We start from the raw sequence: 21776 nt of genomic DNA, 5'->3' as shown, positions 1-21776 counted from the left end.
ACCACCCCAGGGGTGGTGCCCAGAGCTCCTCCAGTGTGTCCCTGGCATTAGCCATCTTGTTTTCCAAGGTGTGGGGACACTCTGGAGATCTCTGAGTGGCCAGTGCCAGCAGGTGACGCCAGAGACCCATCCCGATAGGTACATACCTGGTTAGGTAGCCAATCCTCCTCTGAGGGTTATTTAAGGTCTCTCCTGTGGGTTCCTCTTCCTATTTGGCTTGCAAGTTTCCACCAGGAATCCTCTGCAACTTCTGCTTTATCCTCTGACCATCGGATCAACCACAGACTGCTCCAGGAACCACTGTAACTGCAACAAAGTATCCAAGAAGGCTACTGTGACTCTGCAACTACAGGTCCAGCCAGCAACAGTTCCCAAGGTGTGCACGATCTGAGGACTCCCTGTCTTCACCCTGCTCCAGAAGGACCGAAGAAATCTCCTGTGGAGTGACGGAGTCACTTCCCTGCTCCAGCAGGCACCTTCTAATATGACAACCCATTCTCTGGGACTTCTCTCCTGGAGATAAGCGTGCTCCCTGGAACACAGGTGGTGGACCCCTTCGACACAGACTGTCCTAAGGCCCAGCTGTTAAAATTTGGAGGAGGTAAGAGCTTGCCTTCCCCGTTTGCGATGTTGCCCCTGTGCACCTCGTCATCTTCACCTCCTTAGGCCTCTGTGCACTATTTGCAAGAATCCTTTGTGCACAGCCTGGCCCAGGTCCCCAGCACTCCATCATGAAATGCACAACTCGCTGAGGTGTTCTCTGGCGGCGTGGGACTTTCTTTTGTAGTGCTGCAGCAACCGCAATTTGCACCTTCTTTGTCCCTGTGTCCTGGGACCTCCGTGGGTGCTGCTTGGTAATCTGTGGGTTCCCTCCAGTGTTGGGAGCCCCCTCTGCCTCCTCAGTCTGAGTAGAGGCCCCCAGGTCCCTCCTGGGTCCAGGTAGCACCATTTTGACGCAAACCGTGACATTGCTTGAACCAAGGATTCTTGGACGAATCCAGCACTGCAACTCACCTGCATCCAACATCTCCACTTGGGATATCCTGTGCATCACAGAGGGACCCGCAGCCATCTTCTTTGGTGCTCTTTTGCAGACTTCTTCCAACCGGAGAATCCTCTTTTGCACCACCTTGTAGTTGGCAGGGGCTCCTGTCCTTCCTGGAATCTTCTGCGACTTCTGGACTTGGTCTCCTCCCTTCACAGGTCTTTAGGTCAAGGAGTTCACAAGTTGTTGCTTGCAGTCTTGCTTGGTTCTTGCAATAACTCTTATCACGACTTGTAGTGTGTCCTGAGGAAACTTGCAGTACTTTACTCCTACTTTCCTGGGCTCTGGGGTGCGGTTTTTTACTCAACTTTGTGGTTTTCTTACACTCCCAGCGCCCCTCTACACACTACACTTGCCTAGGGGGAATTTGTGATTTGCATTCCACTTTTTTAGTATATGGTTTGTGTTGCCCCTAGGCCTATTTCTTCCTATTCCATTCAATGGTATTTTCTATTGTTTGTACTATTCTGTGACTATTTACTTACCTGATTTTGGTCTCTAGTATATATATTCTGTATAATGCTTACCTCCAGAAGGAGTATTGCCTCTTCACTAAAATAAAGTCACTTTTCTTTTGTTTTTTTGGTAACAGAGTATTGTCTTTTATTGTGTATAAGTACTGTGTAACTATAGTGGTATTGCAGGAGCTTTGCATGTCTCCTAGTTCAGCCTATGCTGCTCTGCTACAGCTACCTCTATCAGCCTAAGCTGCTAAAACACTACTACATTTCACTAATAAGTGATAACTGGACCTGGTATAGGGTGTAAGATACCCACTACAAGCCAGGCGAGCCTCCTACACATGCCCAGCTGGGCCTCCGCAATCTTTCATACCCAGCGTCTCAGGTCCTCCCACCGTTTGCGACAGAGGGTGCTCCGCCTGCCATAGACCCCCAGGGTTCACACCTCCTTGGCGACCGCACACCATATTCCCTTCGTTTGATGGGCGCTGACCTGCAGAGGAAATACAGACAGGAGAACACCATTAGACAAACAGTCCAGCCTGCCACACAAATGGCCCATCCTACCCGTTTGCAGCACCATTGGCACACACATAGCCCAGCGCACATGTACATCACCAAGAGGACATCCACTAACCCCCCTTACACGATGCCTTCACACACAACTCTTTGCATCCATGCCACATGCATCGTGCCCACAGTGTATTCACTTGTTGGTCTGGAGGCCCTTACAGCAGTCTGTACTGGGGTAGGAACCCATCCACCAGTCGCTCCAGCTCCTCAGAAGTGAAGGCTGGGGCCCTTTCACTGGTCACACGGGCCATGTTAGGTTCCAAACACAGGTCACAGCAGCACATGCAGTGTAGGTCCTCTCCTATGGAAGGTTAGGAAACAAGTGAGGAATGTGAAATTAAATGGCGGTCACGTCCGCGTCGATGCATACCGTCACCGCAGGCGTGGGTCCCCATTGGCCACTGTACCCCATAGGGCCGAATATGAACCAATGAGGAATTGCACGACGGTTCACGACCGCCTACCGCCACGGCGCTCAACGTCGGCGGCATTACCTCACTTCCACCTGTCCCTCCACACAGGACAGGTGGTTGTATATCAGGGGGCGGTGAACAGCCCTATTGATAATTGCTGCGTCACAGGATAAAAAGGCACATAGTTTTAAATTACACTGCCCCAAAACATGATTGCACGATGTGGACTGATGTTGTGGTATAGTTGTTCAAATTGTGACACCCTACTCACTCTTGTGTCCCTTACATACCTATCGCTGTGGATGAATAGGAGATGGAGACATACACCCGTGTACAGACCCCTGGTGGACTTGGCTACACTGGAGGACAGGCACATTATACTCACCTATAGACTGGACAGGGTCACAATCACAGAGCTGTGTGCCCAGTTGGAACCTGACCTTATCTCAGCTATCCGTCATCCGACTGGGATCCCCCCTCTTGTGCAGGTTCTATCAGTGCCCCATTTCCTGGCAACTGGTTCTTTCCAAGTGACAGTGGACTTGGCAGCAGGCATGCCACAGCCAATGTTCTCAATCGTGCTGGCAAGAGTATTGTCTGCCCTGATAAAACACATGTGCAGGTACATTGCTTTCCCCCAGGTGGAGGATTTGGTCACTGTGAAGGCCGGGTTTTATGCAATGGGACATATTCCCAATATAATTGGGGCGAATGACGGAACACATATTGCATTTGCCACCCCACCAGCAAAATGAACGGGTGTTCAGGAATCGTAAGAGTTTCCACTCCATGAATGTGCAGATGGTGTGCCTGTGGACCAGTACATCTACCACGTCAATGCTAAGTATCCTGGGTCGGTGCATGATGCCTTTGTCCTAAAGAATAGCAGCATCCCAAATGTGGTGTCCTAACTACAGAGGCACAGGGTGTGGCTAATAGGTGAGCCCTGGTTCCCACCCATTATATGTTGGTATATGCCTATGCTGTTGGCCATATAGGATAGTGTGTGGCTAAATGTTGTCCCTCAATATTTGCAGGTGACTCTGGTTACCCAAACCTATGACGGCTGCTGACCCCTGTGAGGAATGCCAGGCCAAGGGCAAAAGAACGTTATAATGAGGCACATGGGCAACCAGAAGGATCATTGAGAGGACCTTTGGCCTCCTGAAGGCCAGGTTTAGGTGCCTCCATCTGAGAAGGTGGATCCCTGTGCTACTCACCCAAGGTCTGCCAGATAGTAGTAGCATGCTGCATGTTGCACAACCTGGCCCTCGGACTGCATGTACCTTTTCTGCAGGAGGAGAAGACTGGAGATGCCCCTGTGGCAGCAGTAGACCCTGAGGACAGTTAGGATGAGGAGGCAGAGGATGAGGATGTGGACAACAGAACATTAGTGATACGTCAGTACTTTCAATGACACACAGGTGAGACAGTGCTACTTCACACTTCTATGACTATTGGTGTATTCTGTGTGGCATTGGCATGCTGGCATTACCCACTTCTTTCCCCTACTTACTGTTACCTATGGATATTCATTTTACAGATGTTGGTGATATGACAACATTCTTCTGATGTGATCACAACAGCCAGCAACAGGTCATTAATTCTATGCTCATACTATGTACAGTTCATTTGTAATGGTTATAGCTGTTTAAATCAATACAAATTTACAATGCATGAAATACTAGTAGTCGAGTTTTATCCAAGGGTGTTTATTATAGTGCTAAGAAATTGAGGGGAAGTGCAATGCAATAGATGATGATGTAGGAAAGTCCAGGGAATTGTTCCAGTCTGTTTGTAGCACAGGTGCATTGTCCCTAGGGACATAGGAAGGGGAGCAATGGCAGTTCAAGGTGGACAAGGTGACTTAGTGGAACACAAGGGGGACAATCAGGAGAGTCTCATTTCCTGGCGGTGGTCTTGGCAAGTGTCTCTTACTTCTGTCTGGGTTGCAGGAAACGTTTGCAGGGGGGTTCACCTTCTGCAGGGGGAGGGGTGCTGGTGGACTGTTGGTCCTGTGGTAGGGCCTCCTGGCCACTAGCACCAGCAGAAGTAGAGGGCTGTTCAGATGACTGGCTAGTGGCAGGGGCCCGCAGGTGTGCTTTTGCCTCCCTCATGATGTTGGCCATGTCTGCCAGCACCCCTGCTATGGAGATCAGGGTGTTGTTAATGGCCTGCAAGTCCTCCCTGATCCTCCGATACTGTCCCTCCTGCAGACACCTGTTCTCCTGCACATTGTCTAGGATCTGGCCCACCATCTCCTGGGAATGTTGGTAGGCTCCCAGGATCTCGAAGTGTGCCTCCTGGAGAGTCGGTTTCCTGCTCCTGTCCTCCCAGTGTCCCTGTTGGCCTGTGCCTATGCCCTCTGTGCCCACTGCCACTGTCCCCAGGTCCGTGACTGTCTTGGGGGCGAGCTGTGGCCTTGGGTCCCTGTACAGGTGGGCACACTGCTAATTGACGTGTCCTGGGGACAGAGGTGTGGGTGGGTGCTGTGGTGTTGGTTTCTGATAGGGGAGGCTCTATGGTGGTCTGTGAGTGGGCTTGGGTGACCGGCTCTCCAGTGGTCCCTGATGGGCCAGGTACGTCGTTCAGATCCAGAAGTCCAGAATTTCTGTCATCACTGTGGGCCTCTTCTGTTGGGGGATTGGATAGTGGTGGCACCTCCTCTCCGCTGACATTGGCTGGGGCACCTGTGGGGATGTAAGTGATGTATTATGCTGCATGTGTGTGACATATTGTACATCCCTGGCTTCCCCTCTATCGTTGGTGTTGCCCTGCCACCTTTTGCTTGTGGATGGTGATGTATTGTGGGATTGTTAGTTTCCCTATGTTGTGCATGCATTGGTGATAGGTGTTCATGGAGGGCTCTCAATGCGTTGGTATAGCATGCAGGGCTTGGCATTGGGGTTAGTCATACGGGTAGGTGCAGTATGTGGGATGTAGTGGAGCGATGGGGGTGAGGGTGCGAGATGGCATGCAGGTATGGGAGGCGATAATTATTAAAAGTTGACTTACCAGTGTCCAGCTCTCCGGCAACTCTGGCGAGTCCATCAGGATACAATATTGCTGGTACCTGCTCCTCCCATGCTGTGAGCTGTGGGGGAGGCGGCGGGAGTCCACCGCCAGTCCTCTGTATGGCAAGCTGGTATCTTGCTGCTATGGAACATACCTTCCCCCGTAGGTCGCTCCACCTCTTCCTGATGTCGGCCCTTGTTCTTGGGTGCTGTCCCAAGGCATTGACCCTCTCCACGATTCTCCGCCATAACTCCATCTTCCTTGCTATAGATATTTGCTGCACCTGTGCTCCAAAGAGCTGTGGCTCAGCCCTGACAATTTCCTCCACCATGACCCTTAGCTCCTCCTCAGTGAAACGGGGGTGCTTTTGTGATGCCAGGGGTGTTGTGTAATGTGTGTCGGTGAGGGTGTGTTGGGTAATGTGGTGGGTTGTGTGATGTGGAATGCATGAGTGTTTATGGGTGTGGAGGAGGCTGGCCTGGCTTATAGTGGGTACCTGCTGGTACTTACACCTTATGCCAGGTCCAGTTATCCCTTATCAGTAGATCAGTAGTGTTCTAGCAGCTTAGTCTGATAGAGGTAGCTATAGCAGAGCAGCTTAGGCTGAACTAGGAGACATGCAAAGCTCCTACTCTACCACTTATATCATATAGCAATGTATCATAAGAAACACAATACTCAGAGTTACTTAAAATAAAGGTACTTTATTTAGTGACAATGTGTCAGAAATATCTCAGAGGATATACTCCCTTAGGAGGTAAGTAAAATACACAAAATATACACACAAACCAAAATCAGCTAAGTAAACAGTTAGAAACGTAGTGCAAACACTGTAGAATACAATAGGATGCAATAGGAGACAATAGGCCTAGGGACAACACAAACCATATACTCCAAAAGTGGAATGCGAACCACGAATGAACCCTAGGCCTAGTGTGTAGAGGGTCACTGGGAGTGTGAGAAAAGACTAAAGGTGTCCAAGATACCCCACCCCAAGACCCTGAAAAGTAGGAGTAAAGTTACCCTACTACCCCAGAAAGACAGTAAAGTCGAGATAGGGGATTCTGCAAGAACAACTGACTGCAAAGCACTGAAGACAGATTCCTGGACCTGAGGACCTGCAAAGGAAGGGGACCAAGTCCAAGAGTCACGCAAGTGTCCATGGGGGGCAGGAGCCCACTAAACCCCGGATGAAGGTGCAAAAGGGCTGCCTCCGGGTGGAAGAAGCTGAAGATTCTGCAACAACGGAAGATGCTAGGAACTTCTCCTTTGCACAGAAGATGTCCCACGGCATGCTGGAGGATGCAAAGTTGTTTCCACGCAGAAAGACTGCAAACATGCCTTGCTAGCTACAAGAGTCGCGGTTTAAGAAAAGGAGTGCTGCCAGTGCCCAGGAAGGACCAGGAGGTCGCCCCTTGGAGGAGGAGACAGAGGGGGCGCTCAGCAAGACAGAGAGCCCATGCAGATGCAGGCAGCACCCGCAGAAGCACTTGAACAGGCTTTCAAGAAATCTGAGCATGGCGGTCGTCTCAACACTACAAAAGAGGGTCCCACAAAGTTGGTGGTCAACTCAGCGAGTTGAACAATGCAGGACGGAGTGCTGGGGACCTGGGCTATGCTGTACATGAAGGATTCCTTGCAAAAGTGCACAGAAGCCCTAGCAGCTGCAGTTCACGCAGTACACAGGATTACTGTCTGGTGTGGGGAGGCAAGGGACTTACCTCCACCATATTTGGACAGAAGGACCTCTGGACTGTCGGGGTCACTTGGATCCAGCTCCTGTGTTCCAGGGACCACGCTCCTCAAGATGAGAGACCCAGAGGACTGGTGATGCATTAGTTTGGTGCCTGCATTAGCAGGGGGAAGATTCCGTCGACCCGCAGGAGATTTCTTCTTGGCTTTCAGTGCAGGGTGAAGACAGACAGCCTCCAGAGCATGCACCACCAGGAAACAGTCGAGAAAGCCAGCAGGATTAGGTGCTACAATGTTACTGGTAGTCGTCTTGCTGCTTTGTTGCGGTTTTGCAGGCACCCTGGAGCAGTCTGCAGTCGATCCTTGGCAGAAGTTGAAGAGAGAGATGCAGAGGAACTCTGGGGAGCTCTTGTATTCGTTATTTGAAGAGAAACCCACAGGAGAGACCCTAAACAGCCCTTAGAGGAGGATTGGCTACCTAACCAAGTCAGAGCCTATAAGGAGAGGTCTCTGACATCACCTGCTGGCACTGGTCACTCAGAGGCCTCCATTGTGCCCTCACACCTCTGCATTCATGATGGCAGAGGTCTGGGACACCCTGGAGGAGCTCTGGGCACCACCCCTGGGGGGGTGATGGACAGGGGAGTGGTCACTCCCCTTTCCTTTGTTCTTTTTCGCGCCAGAGCAGAGGCTGGGGGATCCCTGAACCGGTGTAGACTGGTTTATGAAAGGAGGGCACCATCTGCGCCCTTTAAAGCATTCCCAGAGGCCAGGAGAGACTACTCCTCTCAGGCCCTTAACACCTATTTCCAAAGGAAGAGGGTGTAACACCCTCTCTCAGAGGAAATCCTTTTTTATGCCTTCCTGGGACTGGGCTGCCCAGAACCCAGGAGGGCAGAAACCTGTCTGAGGGTTGGCAGCATTTGTAGCTGCAGTGAAAACCCCAGAGAGCTAGTTTGGCAGTACCCGGGGTCCATGCTGGAGCCCAAGGGATGCATGGGATTGGCACCCCCAATACCAGATTTGGCATGGGGGACAATTCCATGATCTTAGACATGTTACATGGCCATGTTCGGAGTTACCATTGTGAAGCTACATTTAGGTATTGACCTACATGTAGTGCACACGTGTAATGGTGTCCCCGCACTCACAAAGTCTGGGGGAATTGCCCTGAACAATGTGGAGGCACCTTGGCTAGTGCCAGGGTGCCCTCACACTTAGTAACTTTGCACCTAACCTTCACCAAGTGAGGGTTAGACATATAGGTGACTTATAAGTTACTTAAGTGTAGTGGAAAATGGTTGTGAAATAACAGGGACGTTACTTCACTCAGGCTGCAGTGGCAGTCCTGTGTAAGAATTGTCTGAGCTCCCTATGGGTGGCAAAAGAAATGCTGCAGCCCATAGGGATCTCCTGGAGTTGAGGCCCCCAGGTCCCTCCTGGGTCCATCCAGCACCATTTTGATGAAAAACAAATTTTTGCGTTAGCCAAAGCTTGTTGGCACCTTCCAACGTGAAATCTCGTCTGCAACGATCTTCACACGGTGGGACATCTTTTGCATCATGCAGGAACCCGCTGACATCTTCCTAGGGTGCATTTCTGCAGTCTTCGATTAACCACAGTCTTCTTTTGCACCCTCTTCTGGGTTGGCAGGGGCTCCTGTCCTTCATGGAACTTCTTTTGACTTCTGGACTTGGTCCCCTTCCTTTGCAGGTCTTCAGGTCCAATAATCCAGCAGTTTTTCTTTGCAGACTTGGTTGGCTGCTGCAAAATCCCAAACACGAGGTGCAGTGTGTCCTAAGGAAACTTGCAGTACTTTACTCCTGCTTTTCTAGGCTGTGGGGTGGGGTAATTTACTTACCTTTACTGTATTCTTACTCTCTCAGCGATTCTGCACACACTAAACTTGTCTAGGGAGGAAATTTGTGATTCACATTCCACTTTTTTAGTATATGGTTTGTGTTGCCCCTAGGCCTATTTTTCCCATTGCATTCTATAGGATCTCCTACTGTATGCATTGTTCTGTGGCTATTTACTTGTCTAATTTTGGTGTTGTAAGGAAATGCCTCCTTGGCATGGTTACCCCCTGACTTTTTGCCTTTGCTGATGCTAAGTTTTGATTTGAAAGTGTGCTGAGGCCTGCTAACCAGGCCCCAGCACCAGTGTTCTTTCCCTAACCTGTACTTTTGTTTCCACAATTGGCACACCCTGGCATCCAGGTAAGTCCCTTGTAACTGGTACTCCTGGTACCAAGGGCCCTGATCACAGGGAAGGTTTCTAAGGGATGCAGCATATCTTATGCCACCCTGGGGACCCCTCACTCAGCACAGACACACTGCTTGCCAGCTTGTGTGTGCTGGTGAGGACAAAACAAGTAAGTCGACATGGCACTCCCCTCAGGGTGCCATGCCAACCTCACACTGCCTATGCAGTATAGGTAAGTCACCCCTCTAGAAGGCCTTACAGCCCTAAGGCAGGGTGCACTATACCATAGGTGAGGACACCAGTGCATGAGCACTGTGCCCCTACAGTGTCTAAGCAAAACCTTAGACATTGTAAGTGCCGGGTAGCCATAAGAGTATATGGTCTGGGAGTCTGTCATGCACGAACTCCACAGCACCATAATGGCTACACTGAAAACTGGGAAGTTTGGTATCAAACTTCTCAGCACAATAAATGCACACTGATGCCAGTGTACATTTTATTGTAACATACACCCCAGAGGGCACCTTAGAGGTGCCCCCTGAAACCTTAACCAACTACCCGTGTAGGCTGACTGGTTCTAGCAGCCTGCCACACTCCAGACATGTTGCTGGCCACATGGGGAGAGTGCCTTTGTCACTCTGTGGCTAGTAACAAAGCCTGTACTGGGTGGAGATGCTTATCACCTCCCCCTGCAGGAACTGTAACACCTGGCGGTGAGCCTCAAAGGCTCACCCCCTTTGTTACATCACCCCAGGGCATTCCAGCTAGTGGAGTTGCCCGCCCCCTCCGGCCACGGCCCCACTTTTGGCGGCAAGGCCAGAGGAGATAATGAGAAAAACAAGGAGGAGTCACTGGCCAGTCAGGACAGCCCCTAAGGTGTCCTGAGGTGACTCTGACTTTTAGAAATCCTCCATCTTGCAGATGGAGGATTCCCCCAATAGGGATAGGAATGTGACCACCTCCCCTTGGGAGGAGGCACAAAGAGGGTGTACCCACCCTCAGGGCTAGTAGCCATTGCCTACTAACCCCCCAGACCTAAACACGCCCTTAAATTTAGTATTTAAGGGCTCCCCAGAACCTAGGAACTCAGATTCCTGCAACCTAAGAAGAAGAGGACTGCTAAGCTGAAAAACCCTGCAGAGAAGACGGAGACACCAACTGCTTTGGCCCCAGCTCTATCGGCCTGTCTCCCCCCTTCTAAAGACACTGCTCCAGCGACGCTTTCCACAGGGACCAGCAACCTCTGAATCCTCAGAGGACTTCCCTGCATCTAGAAGGACCAAGAACTCCCGAGGACAGCGGCTCTGTTCACCCAAGACTGCAACTTTGTAACAAAGGAGCAACTTTAAAACAACTTGCGTTTCCCGCCGGAAGCGTGAGACTTGCTAATCTGCACCCGACGCCCCCGTCTCGACTTGTGGAGAACAATCACTTCAGGGAGGACTCCCCGGCGACTGCGAGACCGTGAGTAGCCAGAGTTGCCCCCCCTGAGTCCCCACAGCGACGCCTGCAGAGGGAATCCCGAGGCTCCCTCTGACCGCGACTGCCTGTTCCTCAGATCCCGACACCGGTAAAGACTCTGCACCCGCAGCCCCCAGGACTTGAAGGATCCGAACTCCAGTGCAGGAGTGACCCCCAGGAGGCCCTCTCCCTTGCCCAGGTGGTGGCTACCCCGAGGAGCCCCCCCCTTGCCTGCCTGCATCACTGAAGAGACCCCTTGGTCTCCCATTGCTTTCTATTGAAAACCCGACGCTTGTTTGCACACTGCACCCGGCTGCCCCCGTGCCGCTGAGGGTGTACTTTCTGTGTGGACTTGTGTCCCCCCCGGTGCCCTACAAACTCCCCCTGGTCTGCCCTCCGAAGACACGGGTACTTACCTGCTGGCAGACTGGAACCGGGGCACCCCCTTCTCCATTGAAGCCTATGCGTTTTGGGCACCACTTTGACCTCTGCACCTGACCGGCCCTGAGCTGCTGGTGTGGTAACTTTGGGGTTGCTCTGAACCCCCAACGGTGGGCTATCTTGAACCCAAACTTGAACCCCGTAGGTGGTTTACTTACCTGCAAAAACTAACAAACTCTTACTCCCCCCAGGAACTGTTGAAAATTGCAGTGTCTAGTTTTAAAATAGCTATATGTGATTCATGTGAAAACTGTGTATGCTATTTTGATTATTCAAAGTTCCTAAAGTACCTACCTGCAATACCTTTCATTTGAAGTATTACATGTAAATCTTGAACCTGTGGTTCTTAAAATAAACTAAGAAAAGATATTTGTCTATAGAAAAACCTATTGGCCTGGAATTGTCTCTGAGTGTGTGTTCCTCATTTATTGCTTGTGTGTGTACAACACATGCTTAACACTACTCCTTCGATAAGCCTACTGCTCGACCACACTACCACAAACAATAGAGAATTAGTATTATCTCTTTTTGCCACTATCTTACCTCTAAGGGGAAGCCTTGGACTCTGTGCATACTATTCCTTACTTTGAAATAGTGCATACAGAGCCAACTTCCTACATTGGTGGATCAGCGGTGGGGTACAAGACTTTGCATTTGCTGGACTGCTCAGCCAATACCTGATCAGACGACTAAATTCCAAAAATTGTCATTAGAAACTGATTTTTGCAATTTGAGCTATTTTTCTAAATTTGTAAAAGTCCTGCTGGGGCCTTGTGTTAGTCCCTGTTAGCATTTCTTTTAGAGTTTAAAAGTTTTGTGAAAGTTTTAATTAAGTTCTAGAGATAGTTTTAGATTCTTAAAAAGTATTCCAACTTTTAGAAACATAATGTCTAATGCAGAAGAGAGTGTGATGGAACTCAACATCACAACTTACCTCCATCTTAAGATGAGGGAGCTAAGGTCTCTCTGCAAAATAAAGAAAATCAAAGTTGGCATAAGCCCTTCCAAACTACAGCTCCAGGAGCTGTTGGCAGAGTTTGAGAAAGCCAACCCCTCTGAGGATGACCTCCCAGAGGATGAAGCTAGTGACTTGGAGGAGAATTCCCCCCCTCCAGTCCTAATTAGGGAGAACAGGGTCCCTCAAACCCGGACTCCAACTGTGATAGTCTGAGATGCTGCTTCCCTCACAGGAGGGTCCAGCACCTCTGTAATCACTGAGGATAGCCTCAGTGAAGATGACCTCCTGTTAGCCAGGGTGGCCAAAAGATTGGCTTTAGAGAGACAGCTCCTAGCCATAGAAAGGGAAAGACAAGAGATGGGTTTTGGTCCCATCCATGGTGGCAGCAACATAAATAGGGTCAGAGATTCTCCTGACATGTTGAAAATCCCTAAGGGGATTGTAACTGAATATGAAGATGGTGATGACATCACCAAATGGTTCACAGCTTTTGAGAGGGCTTGTGCAACCAGAAAAGTAAACCAATCTCACTGGGGTGCTCTCCTTTGGGAAATGTTCACTGGAAAGTGTAGGGATAGACTCCTCACACTCTCTGGAAAAGATGCTGAATCCTATGACCTCATGAAGGCTACCCTGATTGAGGGCTTTGGATTCTCCACTGAGGAGTATAGAATTAGGTTCAGGGGGGCTCAAAAATCCTCAAGCCAGACCTGGGTTGATTTTGTGGACTACTCAGTGAAAACACTGGATGGTTGGATTCAAGGCAGTGGTGTAAATGATTATGATGGGCTGTACAATTTATTTGTGAAATAACACCTATTGAGTAATTGTTCAAATTATAAACTGCATCAGCATCTGGTAGACCTAGGACCAATTTCTCCCCAAGAATTGGGAAAGAAGGCGGACCATTGGGTCAAGACTAGGGTGACCAAGACTTCCACAGGGGGTGACCAAAAGAAAGGGGTCACAAAGCCTCCCCAGGGGAAGAGTGTTGAGACATCCAAAGGTAAAAATAGTAAAGAGTCTTCTTCAGGCCCCCAAAAACCTGCTCAGGAGGGTCGGCCCAGAGCCTCTTCACAATCCAATTTTGGGTACAAGGGTAAAAACTTTGATCCCAAAAAGGCCTGGTGTCGTAGCTGTAATCAGCCTGGACACCAAACTGGAGACAAGGCCTGTCCCAAGAAAAGTACCACTTCTAACTCCACTCCAGCTAACACTGGAATGGCTAGTCTCCAAGTGGGATCAAGTGTGCCCAGAGCAAATCAGGTGTCACACTGAAGCTACATTAGTCTCTGAGGGTGGGGTGGATTTAGCCACACTGGCTGCCTGGCCCCCTAACATGCAAAAATACAGGCAGCAGCTCTTAATTAATGGGACAAGTGTAGAAGGCCTGAGGGATACAGGTGCCAGTGTCACCATGGTCACAGACAAACTGGTTTCCCCTGGTCAATACCTGGCTGGACAAACTTATCCAGTCACCAACGCTGACAATCAAACTAAAGTACATCCCATGGCTATGGTAACTTTAGAGTGGGGAGGGGTCAATGGACTGAAACAGGTGGGGGTCTCCTCAAATATCCCTGTAGACTGTTTGCTTGGAAATGACCTGGAGTCCTCAGCATGGGCTGAGGTAGAATTGAAAACCCATGCAGCCATGCTGGGTATCCCTGAACTGGTGTGTGTCAAGACAAGGGCACAGTGCAAGGCTCAGGGTGAAAAAGTAGAGTTGGAGCCTGGAAAAAGGGCCCAGCCTACCAAGAGAAAAAGAAAGACAACTGGGAAGCCAGCTGCAACACAACATCAAAAAGAGAACCTCTGTTCCCAGGAAGAATTTCTGCCCTCTGAGTGACCTGAGCCTCTGGAGTTAGAACCTTATCAGGTTGGGCTCTTAGGCCCAGGGGACCCTCAAGGGAGCAGTTGTATAAGGGGCAAGAAACCTGTCCCTCTCTTGAAGGCCTTAGGCAGCAAGCTGCTGAAGAGTCCAATGGCAAGAAAACTGGAACACATAGGGTCTATTGGGAAGATGGACTCCTTTACACTGAGGCAAGAGATCCCAAACCTGGTGCCACAAGGAGAGTGGTAGTGCCTCAGGAGTTTAGGGAGTTCATACTGACCTTAGCCCATGATATTCCTCTTGATGGGCATTTGGGACAAACCAAGACGTGGGAGAGACTAGTCAACCACTTCTATTGGCCCAATATGTCCCAGAAGGTCAAGGAGTTTTGTGTCTCCTGTACCACCTGTCAAGCCAGTGGTAAGACAAGTGGACACCCAAAGGCCCCCCTCATTCCACTCCAGTGGTGGGGGACCCCTTTGAAAGAGTGGGTGTGGACATAGTGGGTCCACTTGAACCTCCCACAGCCTCAGGGAACATGTACACACTAGTAGTAGTGGATCATGCTACTAGATACCCTGAAGCAATTTCCCTTAGGTCGGCTACTGCCCCTGCAGTAGCCAAGGCCCTCATTGGTATTTTTACCAGAGTGGGTTTTCCTAAGGAGGTGGTGTCTGACAGAGGTACCAACTTCATGTCAGCATACCTGAAACACATGTGGAATGAGTGTGGAGTGACTTACAAATTCACTACACCATACCATCCACAAACTAATGGCCTTGTTGAGAGATTCAACAAGACATTAAAAGGCATGATCATGGGGCTCCCTGAAAAACTCAAAAGGAGATGGGATGTCCTCTTGCCATGTCTGCTTTTCACTTACAGAGAGGTGCCTCAGAAGGGAGTAGGGTTCTCACCCTTTGAACTTCTGTTTGGCCACCCTGTAAGGGGACCACTAGCTCTTGTGAAAGAAGGCTGGGAGAGACCTCTTCATGAGCCTAAACAAGACATAGTGGACTATGTACTTGGCCTACGTTCAAGGATGGCAGAGTACATGGAAAAGGCAAGTAAAAACCTTGAGGCCAGCCAACAGCTCCAGAAGTTTTGGTATGACCAAAAGGCTGCAATGGTTGAATATCAACTAGGGCAGAAAGTCTGGGTTTTGGAGCCTGTGGCTCCCAGGGCACTTCAGGACAGATGGAGTGGCCCTTACCCAGTGCTAGAAAAGAAGAGCCAGGTCACCTACCTGGTGGACCTAGGCACTAGCAGGAGCCCCAAGAGGGTGATCCATGTGAACCGCCTTAAGCTCTTCCATGACAGGGCTGATGTGAATCTGTTGATGGTAACAGATGAGGACCAGGAAGCTGAGAGTGAACCTCTCCCTGATCTCCTCTCCACAAACCCTAAAGATGGCTCAGTTGATGGAGTGATCTACTCAGACACCCTCTCTGGCCAACAGCAATCTGAGTGTAGGAAAGTCCTGCAACAGTTTGCTGAGCTGTTTTCCCTAACCCCTGGTCAGACACACCTGTGTACCCATGATGTGGACACAGGAGACAGCATGCCTGTCAAAAACAAAATATTCAGACAGTCTGACCAAGTTAAGGAAAGCATCGAAGTGGAAATCCACAAGATGCTGGAATTGGGAGTCACTGAGCACTCTTACAGCCCCTGGGCTAGCCCAGTGGTCTTAGTCCCCAAACCTCACACCAAAGATGGAAAGAGAGAGATGAGGTTTTGTGTGGACTACAGAGGACTTAATTCTGTCACCAAGACAGATGCCCAACCCATTCCAAGGGCTGATGAACTGATTGACAAATTGGGTGCTGCCAAATTCTTAAGTACCTTTGACTTGACAGCAGGGTACTGGCAAATCAAAATGGCACCAGGAGCAAAAGAAAAGACAGCATTCTCCACACCTGATGGGCATTATCAGTTTACTGTTATGCCCTTTAGTTTAAAGAATGCCCCTGCCACCTTCCAAAGGTTGGTGAATCAAGTCCTTGCTGGCTTGGAGTCCTTTAGTGCAGCTTATCTAGACGATATTGCTGTCTTTAGCTCCAGCTGGCGGGATCACCTGGTCCACCTGAAGAAGGTTTTGAAGGCTCTGCAATCAGCAGGCCTCTCTATCAAGGCATCCAAATGCCAGATAGGGCAGGGAACTGTGGTTTACTTGGGACACCTTGTAGGTGGAGGCCAAGTTCAGCCACTCCAGCCTAAGATCCAGACTATTCCGGACTGGGCAGCTCCAAAAACCCAGACTCAAGTCAGGGCATTCCTTGGCTTGACTGGGTACTACAGGAGATTTGTGAAGGGATATGGATCCATAGTGACAGCCCTCACAGAACTTACCTCCAAGAAAATGCCCAAGAAAGTAAACTGGACTGTAGAATGCCAACAGGCCTTTGACACCCTGACACAAGCAATGTGCACAGCACCAGTTCTAAAAGCTCCAGATTACTCCAAGCAGTTCATTGTGCAGACAGATGCCTCTGAACATGGGATAGGGGCAGTTTTGTCCCAAACAAATGATGATGGCCTTGACCAGCCTGTTACTTTCATTAGCAGGAGGTTACTCCCCAGGGAGCAGCGTTGGAGTGCCATTGAGAGGGAGGACTTTGCTGTGGTTTGGCCTCTGAAGAAGCTGAGACCATACCTCTTTGGTACTCACTTTGTAGTTCAAACTGACCACAGACCTCTCAGATGGCTGATGCAAATGAAAGGTGAAAATCCAAAACTGTTGAGGGGGTCCATCTCCCTACAGGGAATGGACTTTATAGTGGAACACAGACCTGGGACTGCCCATGCCAATGCAGATGGCCTTTCCAGGTTCTTCCACTTAGAAAATGAAGACTCTCTTGGGAAAGATTAGTCTCATCCTCTTTCGGTTGGGGGGGGGGGGTTGTGTAAGGAAATGCCTCCTTGGCATGGTTACCCCCTGACTTTTTGCCTTTGCTGATGCTAAGTTTTGATTTGAAAGTGTGCTGAGGCCTGCTAACCAGGCCCCAGCACCAGTGTTCTTTCCCTAACCTGTACTTTTGTTTCCACAATTGGCACACCCTGGCATCCAGGTAAGTCCCTTGTAACTGGTACCCCTGGTACCAAGGGCCCTGATGCCAGGGAAGGTCTCTAAGGGATGCAGCATATCTTATGCCACCCTGGGGACCCCTCACTCAGCACAGACATACTGCTTGCCAGCTTGTGTGTGCTGGTGAGTACAAAACGAGTAAGTCGACATGGCACTCCCCTCAGGGTGCCATGCCAACCTCACACTGCCTATGCAGTATAGGTAAGTCACCCCTCTAGCAGGCCTTACAGCCCTAAGGCAGGGTGCACTATACCATAGGTGAGGGCACCAGTGCATGAGCACTGTGCCCCTACAGTGTCTAAGCAAAACCTTAGACATTGTAAGTGCCGGGTAGCCATAAGAGTATATGGTCTGGGAGTCTGTCATGCACGAACTCCACAGCACCATAATGGTTACACTGAAAACTGGGAAGTTTTGTATCAAACTTCTCAGCACAATAAATGCACACTGATGCCAGTGTACATTTTATTGTAACATACACCCGAGAGGGCACCTTACAGGGGCCCCCTGAATCCTTAACCGACTACCCGTGAAGGCTGACTGGTTCTAGCAGCCTGCCACACTCCAGACATGTTGCTGGCCACATGGGGAGAGTGCCTTTGTCACTCTGTGGCTAGTAACAAAGCCTGTACTGGGTGGAGATGCTTATCACCTCCCCCTGCAGGAACTGTAACACCTGTTGGTGAGCCTCAAAGGCTCACCCCCTTTGTTACAGCACCCCAGGGCATTCCAGCTAGTGGAGTTGCCTGCCCCCTCTGGCCACGGCCCCACTTTTGGCAGCAAGGCCGGAGGAGATAATGAGAAAAACAAGGAGGAGTCACTGGCCAGTCAGGACAGCCCCTAAGGTGTCCTGAGCTGAGGTGACTCTGACTTTTAGAAATCCTCCATCTTGCAGATGGAGGATTCCCCCAATAGGGATAGGAATGTGACCCCCACCCCTTGGGAGGAGGCACAAAGAGGGTGTACCCACCCTCAGGGCTAGTAGCCATTGGCTACTGACCCCCCAGACCTAAACACGCCCTTAAATTTAGTATTTAAGGGCTCGCCAGAACCTAGGAACTCAGATTCCTGCAACCTAAGAAGAAGAGGACTGCTAAGCTGAAAAACCCTGCAGAGAAGACGGAGACACCAACTGCTTTGGCCCCAGCTCTACCGGCCTATCTCCCCCCTTCTAAAGACACTGCTCCAGCAACGCTTTCCCCAGGGACCAGCAACCTCTGAATCCTCAGAGGACTGCCCTACATCTAGAAGGACCAAGAACTCCCAAGGACAGCGGCTCTGTTCACCCAAGACTGCAACTTTGTAACAAAGGAGCAACTTCACAACAACTTGCGTTTCCCGCCGGAAGCGTGAGACTTGCTACTCTGCACCCGACGCTCCCGGCTCGACTTGTGGAGAACAATCACTTCAGGGAGGACTCCCTGGCGACTGCGAGACTGTGAGTAGCCAGAGTTGCCCCCCCTGAGCCCCCACAGCGACGCCTGCAGAGGGAATCCCGAGGCTCCCCCTGACCGCGACTGCCTGTTCCTCACATCCCGACGCCTGGTAAAGACTCTGCACCCGCAGCCCCCAGGACCTGAAGGATCCGAACTCCAGTGCAGGAGTGACCCCCAGGAGGCCCTCTCCCTTGCCCAGGTGGTGGCTACCCCGAGGAGCCCCCCGCTTGCCCGCCTGCATCGCTGAAGAGACCCCTTGGTCTCCCATTGCTTTCTATTGAAAACCCGACGCTTGTTTGCACACTGCACCCGGCTGCCCCGTGCTGCTGAGGGTGTACTTTCTGTGTGGACTTGTGTGTCCCCCGGTGCCCTACAAAACCCCCTTGGTCTGCCCTCCGAAGACGCGGGTACTGACCTGCTGGCAGACTGGAACCGGGGCACCCCCTTCTCCATTGAAGCCTATGCGTTTTGGGCACCACTTTGACCTCTGCACCTGACCGGCCCTGAGCTGCTGGTGTGGTAACTTTGGGGTTGCTCCGAACCCCCAACGGTGAGCTATCTTGGAACCAAACTTGAACCCCGTAGGTGGTTTACTTACCTGCAAAAACTAACAAACTCTTACTCCCCCTAGGAACTGTGAAAATGGCACTGTGTCTAGTTTTAAAATAGCTATATTAGATTTATGTGAAACATGTATATGCTATTTTGATTATTCAAAGTTCCTAAAGTACCTACTTGCAATACCTTTCATTTGAAGTATTACATGTAAAATTTGAACCTGTGGTTCTTAAAATAAGCTAATAAAATATATTTTTCTATACAAAAACCTATTGGCCTGGAATTGTCTCTGAGTGTGTGTTCCTCATTTATTGCTTGTGTGTGTACAACAAATGCTTAACACTACTCCTTGGATAAGCCTACTGCTCGACCACACTACCACAAAATAGAGCATTAGTATTATCTCTTTTTGCCACTATCTTACCTCTAAGGGGAACCCTTGGACTCTGTGCATACTATTCCTTACTTTGAAATAGTGCATACAGAGCCAACTTCCTACAGGTGTCTAGTGTATATATTGTGTATAATACTTACCTCCAGAAGGAGTATTGTCACTAAGATATTTTTGGTACTGTGTCACCCAAATAAATAGCTTTAGTTTGTATCAACACTGGGTATTGTCTTTACTTGTGTATAAGTACTGTGTAACAATAAGTGGTTTTGCATGAGCTTGTCTCCTAGTTCAGCCTAAACTGCTCTGCTAAAGCTACCTCTATCAGCCTAAGCTGCTAGAACAGTACTACATTTCACTAATAAGGGACAACTGGACCTGGTATAAGGTGTAAGTAACAAGGTACCCACTACAAGTAAGGGCAGCCTCCTACAACAATGCACACAAGGATTCTTGAAACTTTCAGTTGCACTTTGGCACTGCTTGGTTCTAACAGTAATACTGGGCTTCCTGTCCTGCAGCATTGCTTCCTTACCATAGTTTTCATTGGATGAGTTGTAACTCAACTTCTAAAATTAGGGAACTATTTTTATCTTTACTCCTCTAAAACTCCCCACTAAATACCTAATGGCACAGTGGTCTGGCAGCTACACACCTCTACCTGGCTTCTTGTTTTCTCACTTGTCTGTTACTTCCTGGCCATTCTATTCCTGACCTTTCTATGCAGCCAGTGAACAAGTGCTAACTTCACTTTCAACTCTCAGACATTCCTGAGCCAACACCCAGTGGTTGAGTGGCAGGCAGGACTACAGCCTGACTCTCATTCCAAGGGAACAATACTTGCCTATGGTCTGCAAAAAAAAACATGTCCATGTTCTGTGAAGGAGTTATAGTAGTCGTAATCAGTTTGATAGAAAGTCAGATAATAAAGAGTTCAATATACCAGGTGAATATGCCATAATGAGTCAGTTGCCCAATACAGAAATACATGAAAACCAGGAGTGCCACAAGGTGCAAAAACCTCCACAAACGATCTGGAAGCTTATCAGTCTGGGTGAAATATTATCTACAATCACCATCTAAAGAGGCATCACACCACTGTAGGGCCATTTCTGCCAATTTTATGGGCTCTAAAGCACTAGGTAATTCTCGTGACTTTTATTGCCTGGTGTTTCTGGATTGCAGAAATTGGGTACTACTGAGCAATAAAGGAAATGCCAAGATACTCCTATTTGGGTTTTTCGCTTGCTGGTGATAGTTGGGTCAACAATTAAAAATTACTCTTGGAAGATGATGCAGTTTTAGGAAACTCTGAAATCACATTGAATAACATGCAATAATTACATTTTACAGCTAGTGCTATTTCTTCTTAGAAAGTGGGAGGATACTGACTGAGCTGAAGCACACGTCTGGGACACCAACCAGGTTCATCCAGGTCAAAGATTTTACATTCTGACTCTCATCCTTTAATTCCTAAACTACCACAGGAGTACACTTCTAAAGCTCCCCAGGATGTGAAGACGAGGCACTTAGAGACTGTGTGTCAGACAGAGGCCAAACAGCTGGGTACACTCCAGGTTCAGTTGCCTCTAGTCACCTGGCCACTTGCAGGGAAAGGCCTCTTGTAACTTGGTGCGTCCTTGTAACTTGACCCATGCAGTCCATTTCATTGTCCTGAGTACAATATTTAATCCTCCAGGGCTCTTCAGAGGTCACAGACAGCACGTCAAGCCTTAAGTTCTTCCTCAGGTCCAGGAGTGTTTTGAAGTGAGTACCTGGAAATGCCACATATATGTCTAGCATGAGCTAGTGGGTGGCATTGACACTGGGGCACAACCTTAACAGCAGCTGAAAGTTCCTGGGGGCAACCCTACCCACTTTTGGCATTTTCAAGGTGGCAGAAGCCCTTTGCCACACTAAACTTCGGTTTTGAGGACTAGGGTAGGTTTGGGGAATGTAATATGGTAATCCTGGTGTTCTTACCCATCTAACACTAAAATTCAGTTAGGGGAAGTCACTGTACCCCCCAAAAACCCAGAGACAAAAGTCTGGTAGAACAAAACAAGGTTTTCCGAGAACAAGGCAGTGGACACACAAAAACTGTTTTGCTGTCTTGTTCTTGCCCCTAGAAGTGCTCCTCAAATGTTATATGTAGAATCCCAACAGACCTTTCAAGCAGGATCTGACACCCCAGGAGGATCTAAC

This window comes from Pleurodeles waltl, chromosome 10 (assembly GCF_031143425.1).
Source record: "Pleurodeles waltl isolate 20211129_DDA chromosome 10, aPleWal1.hap1.20221129, whole genome shotgun sequence".
NCBI lineage: Eukaryota > Metazoa > Chordata > Amphibia > Caudata > Salamandridae > Pleurodeles > Pleurodeles waltl.
Note: the sequence above shows the minus strand (reverse complement) of the source record.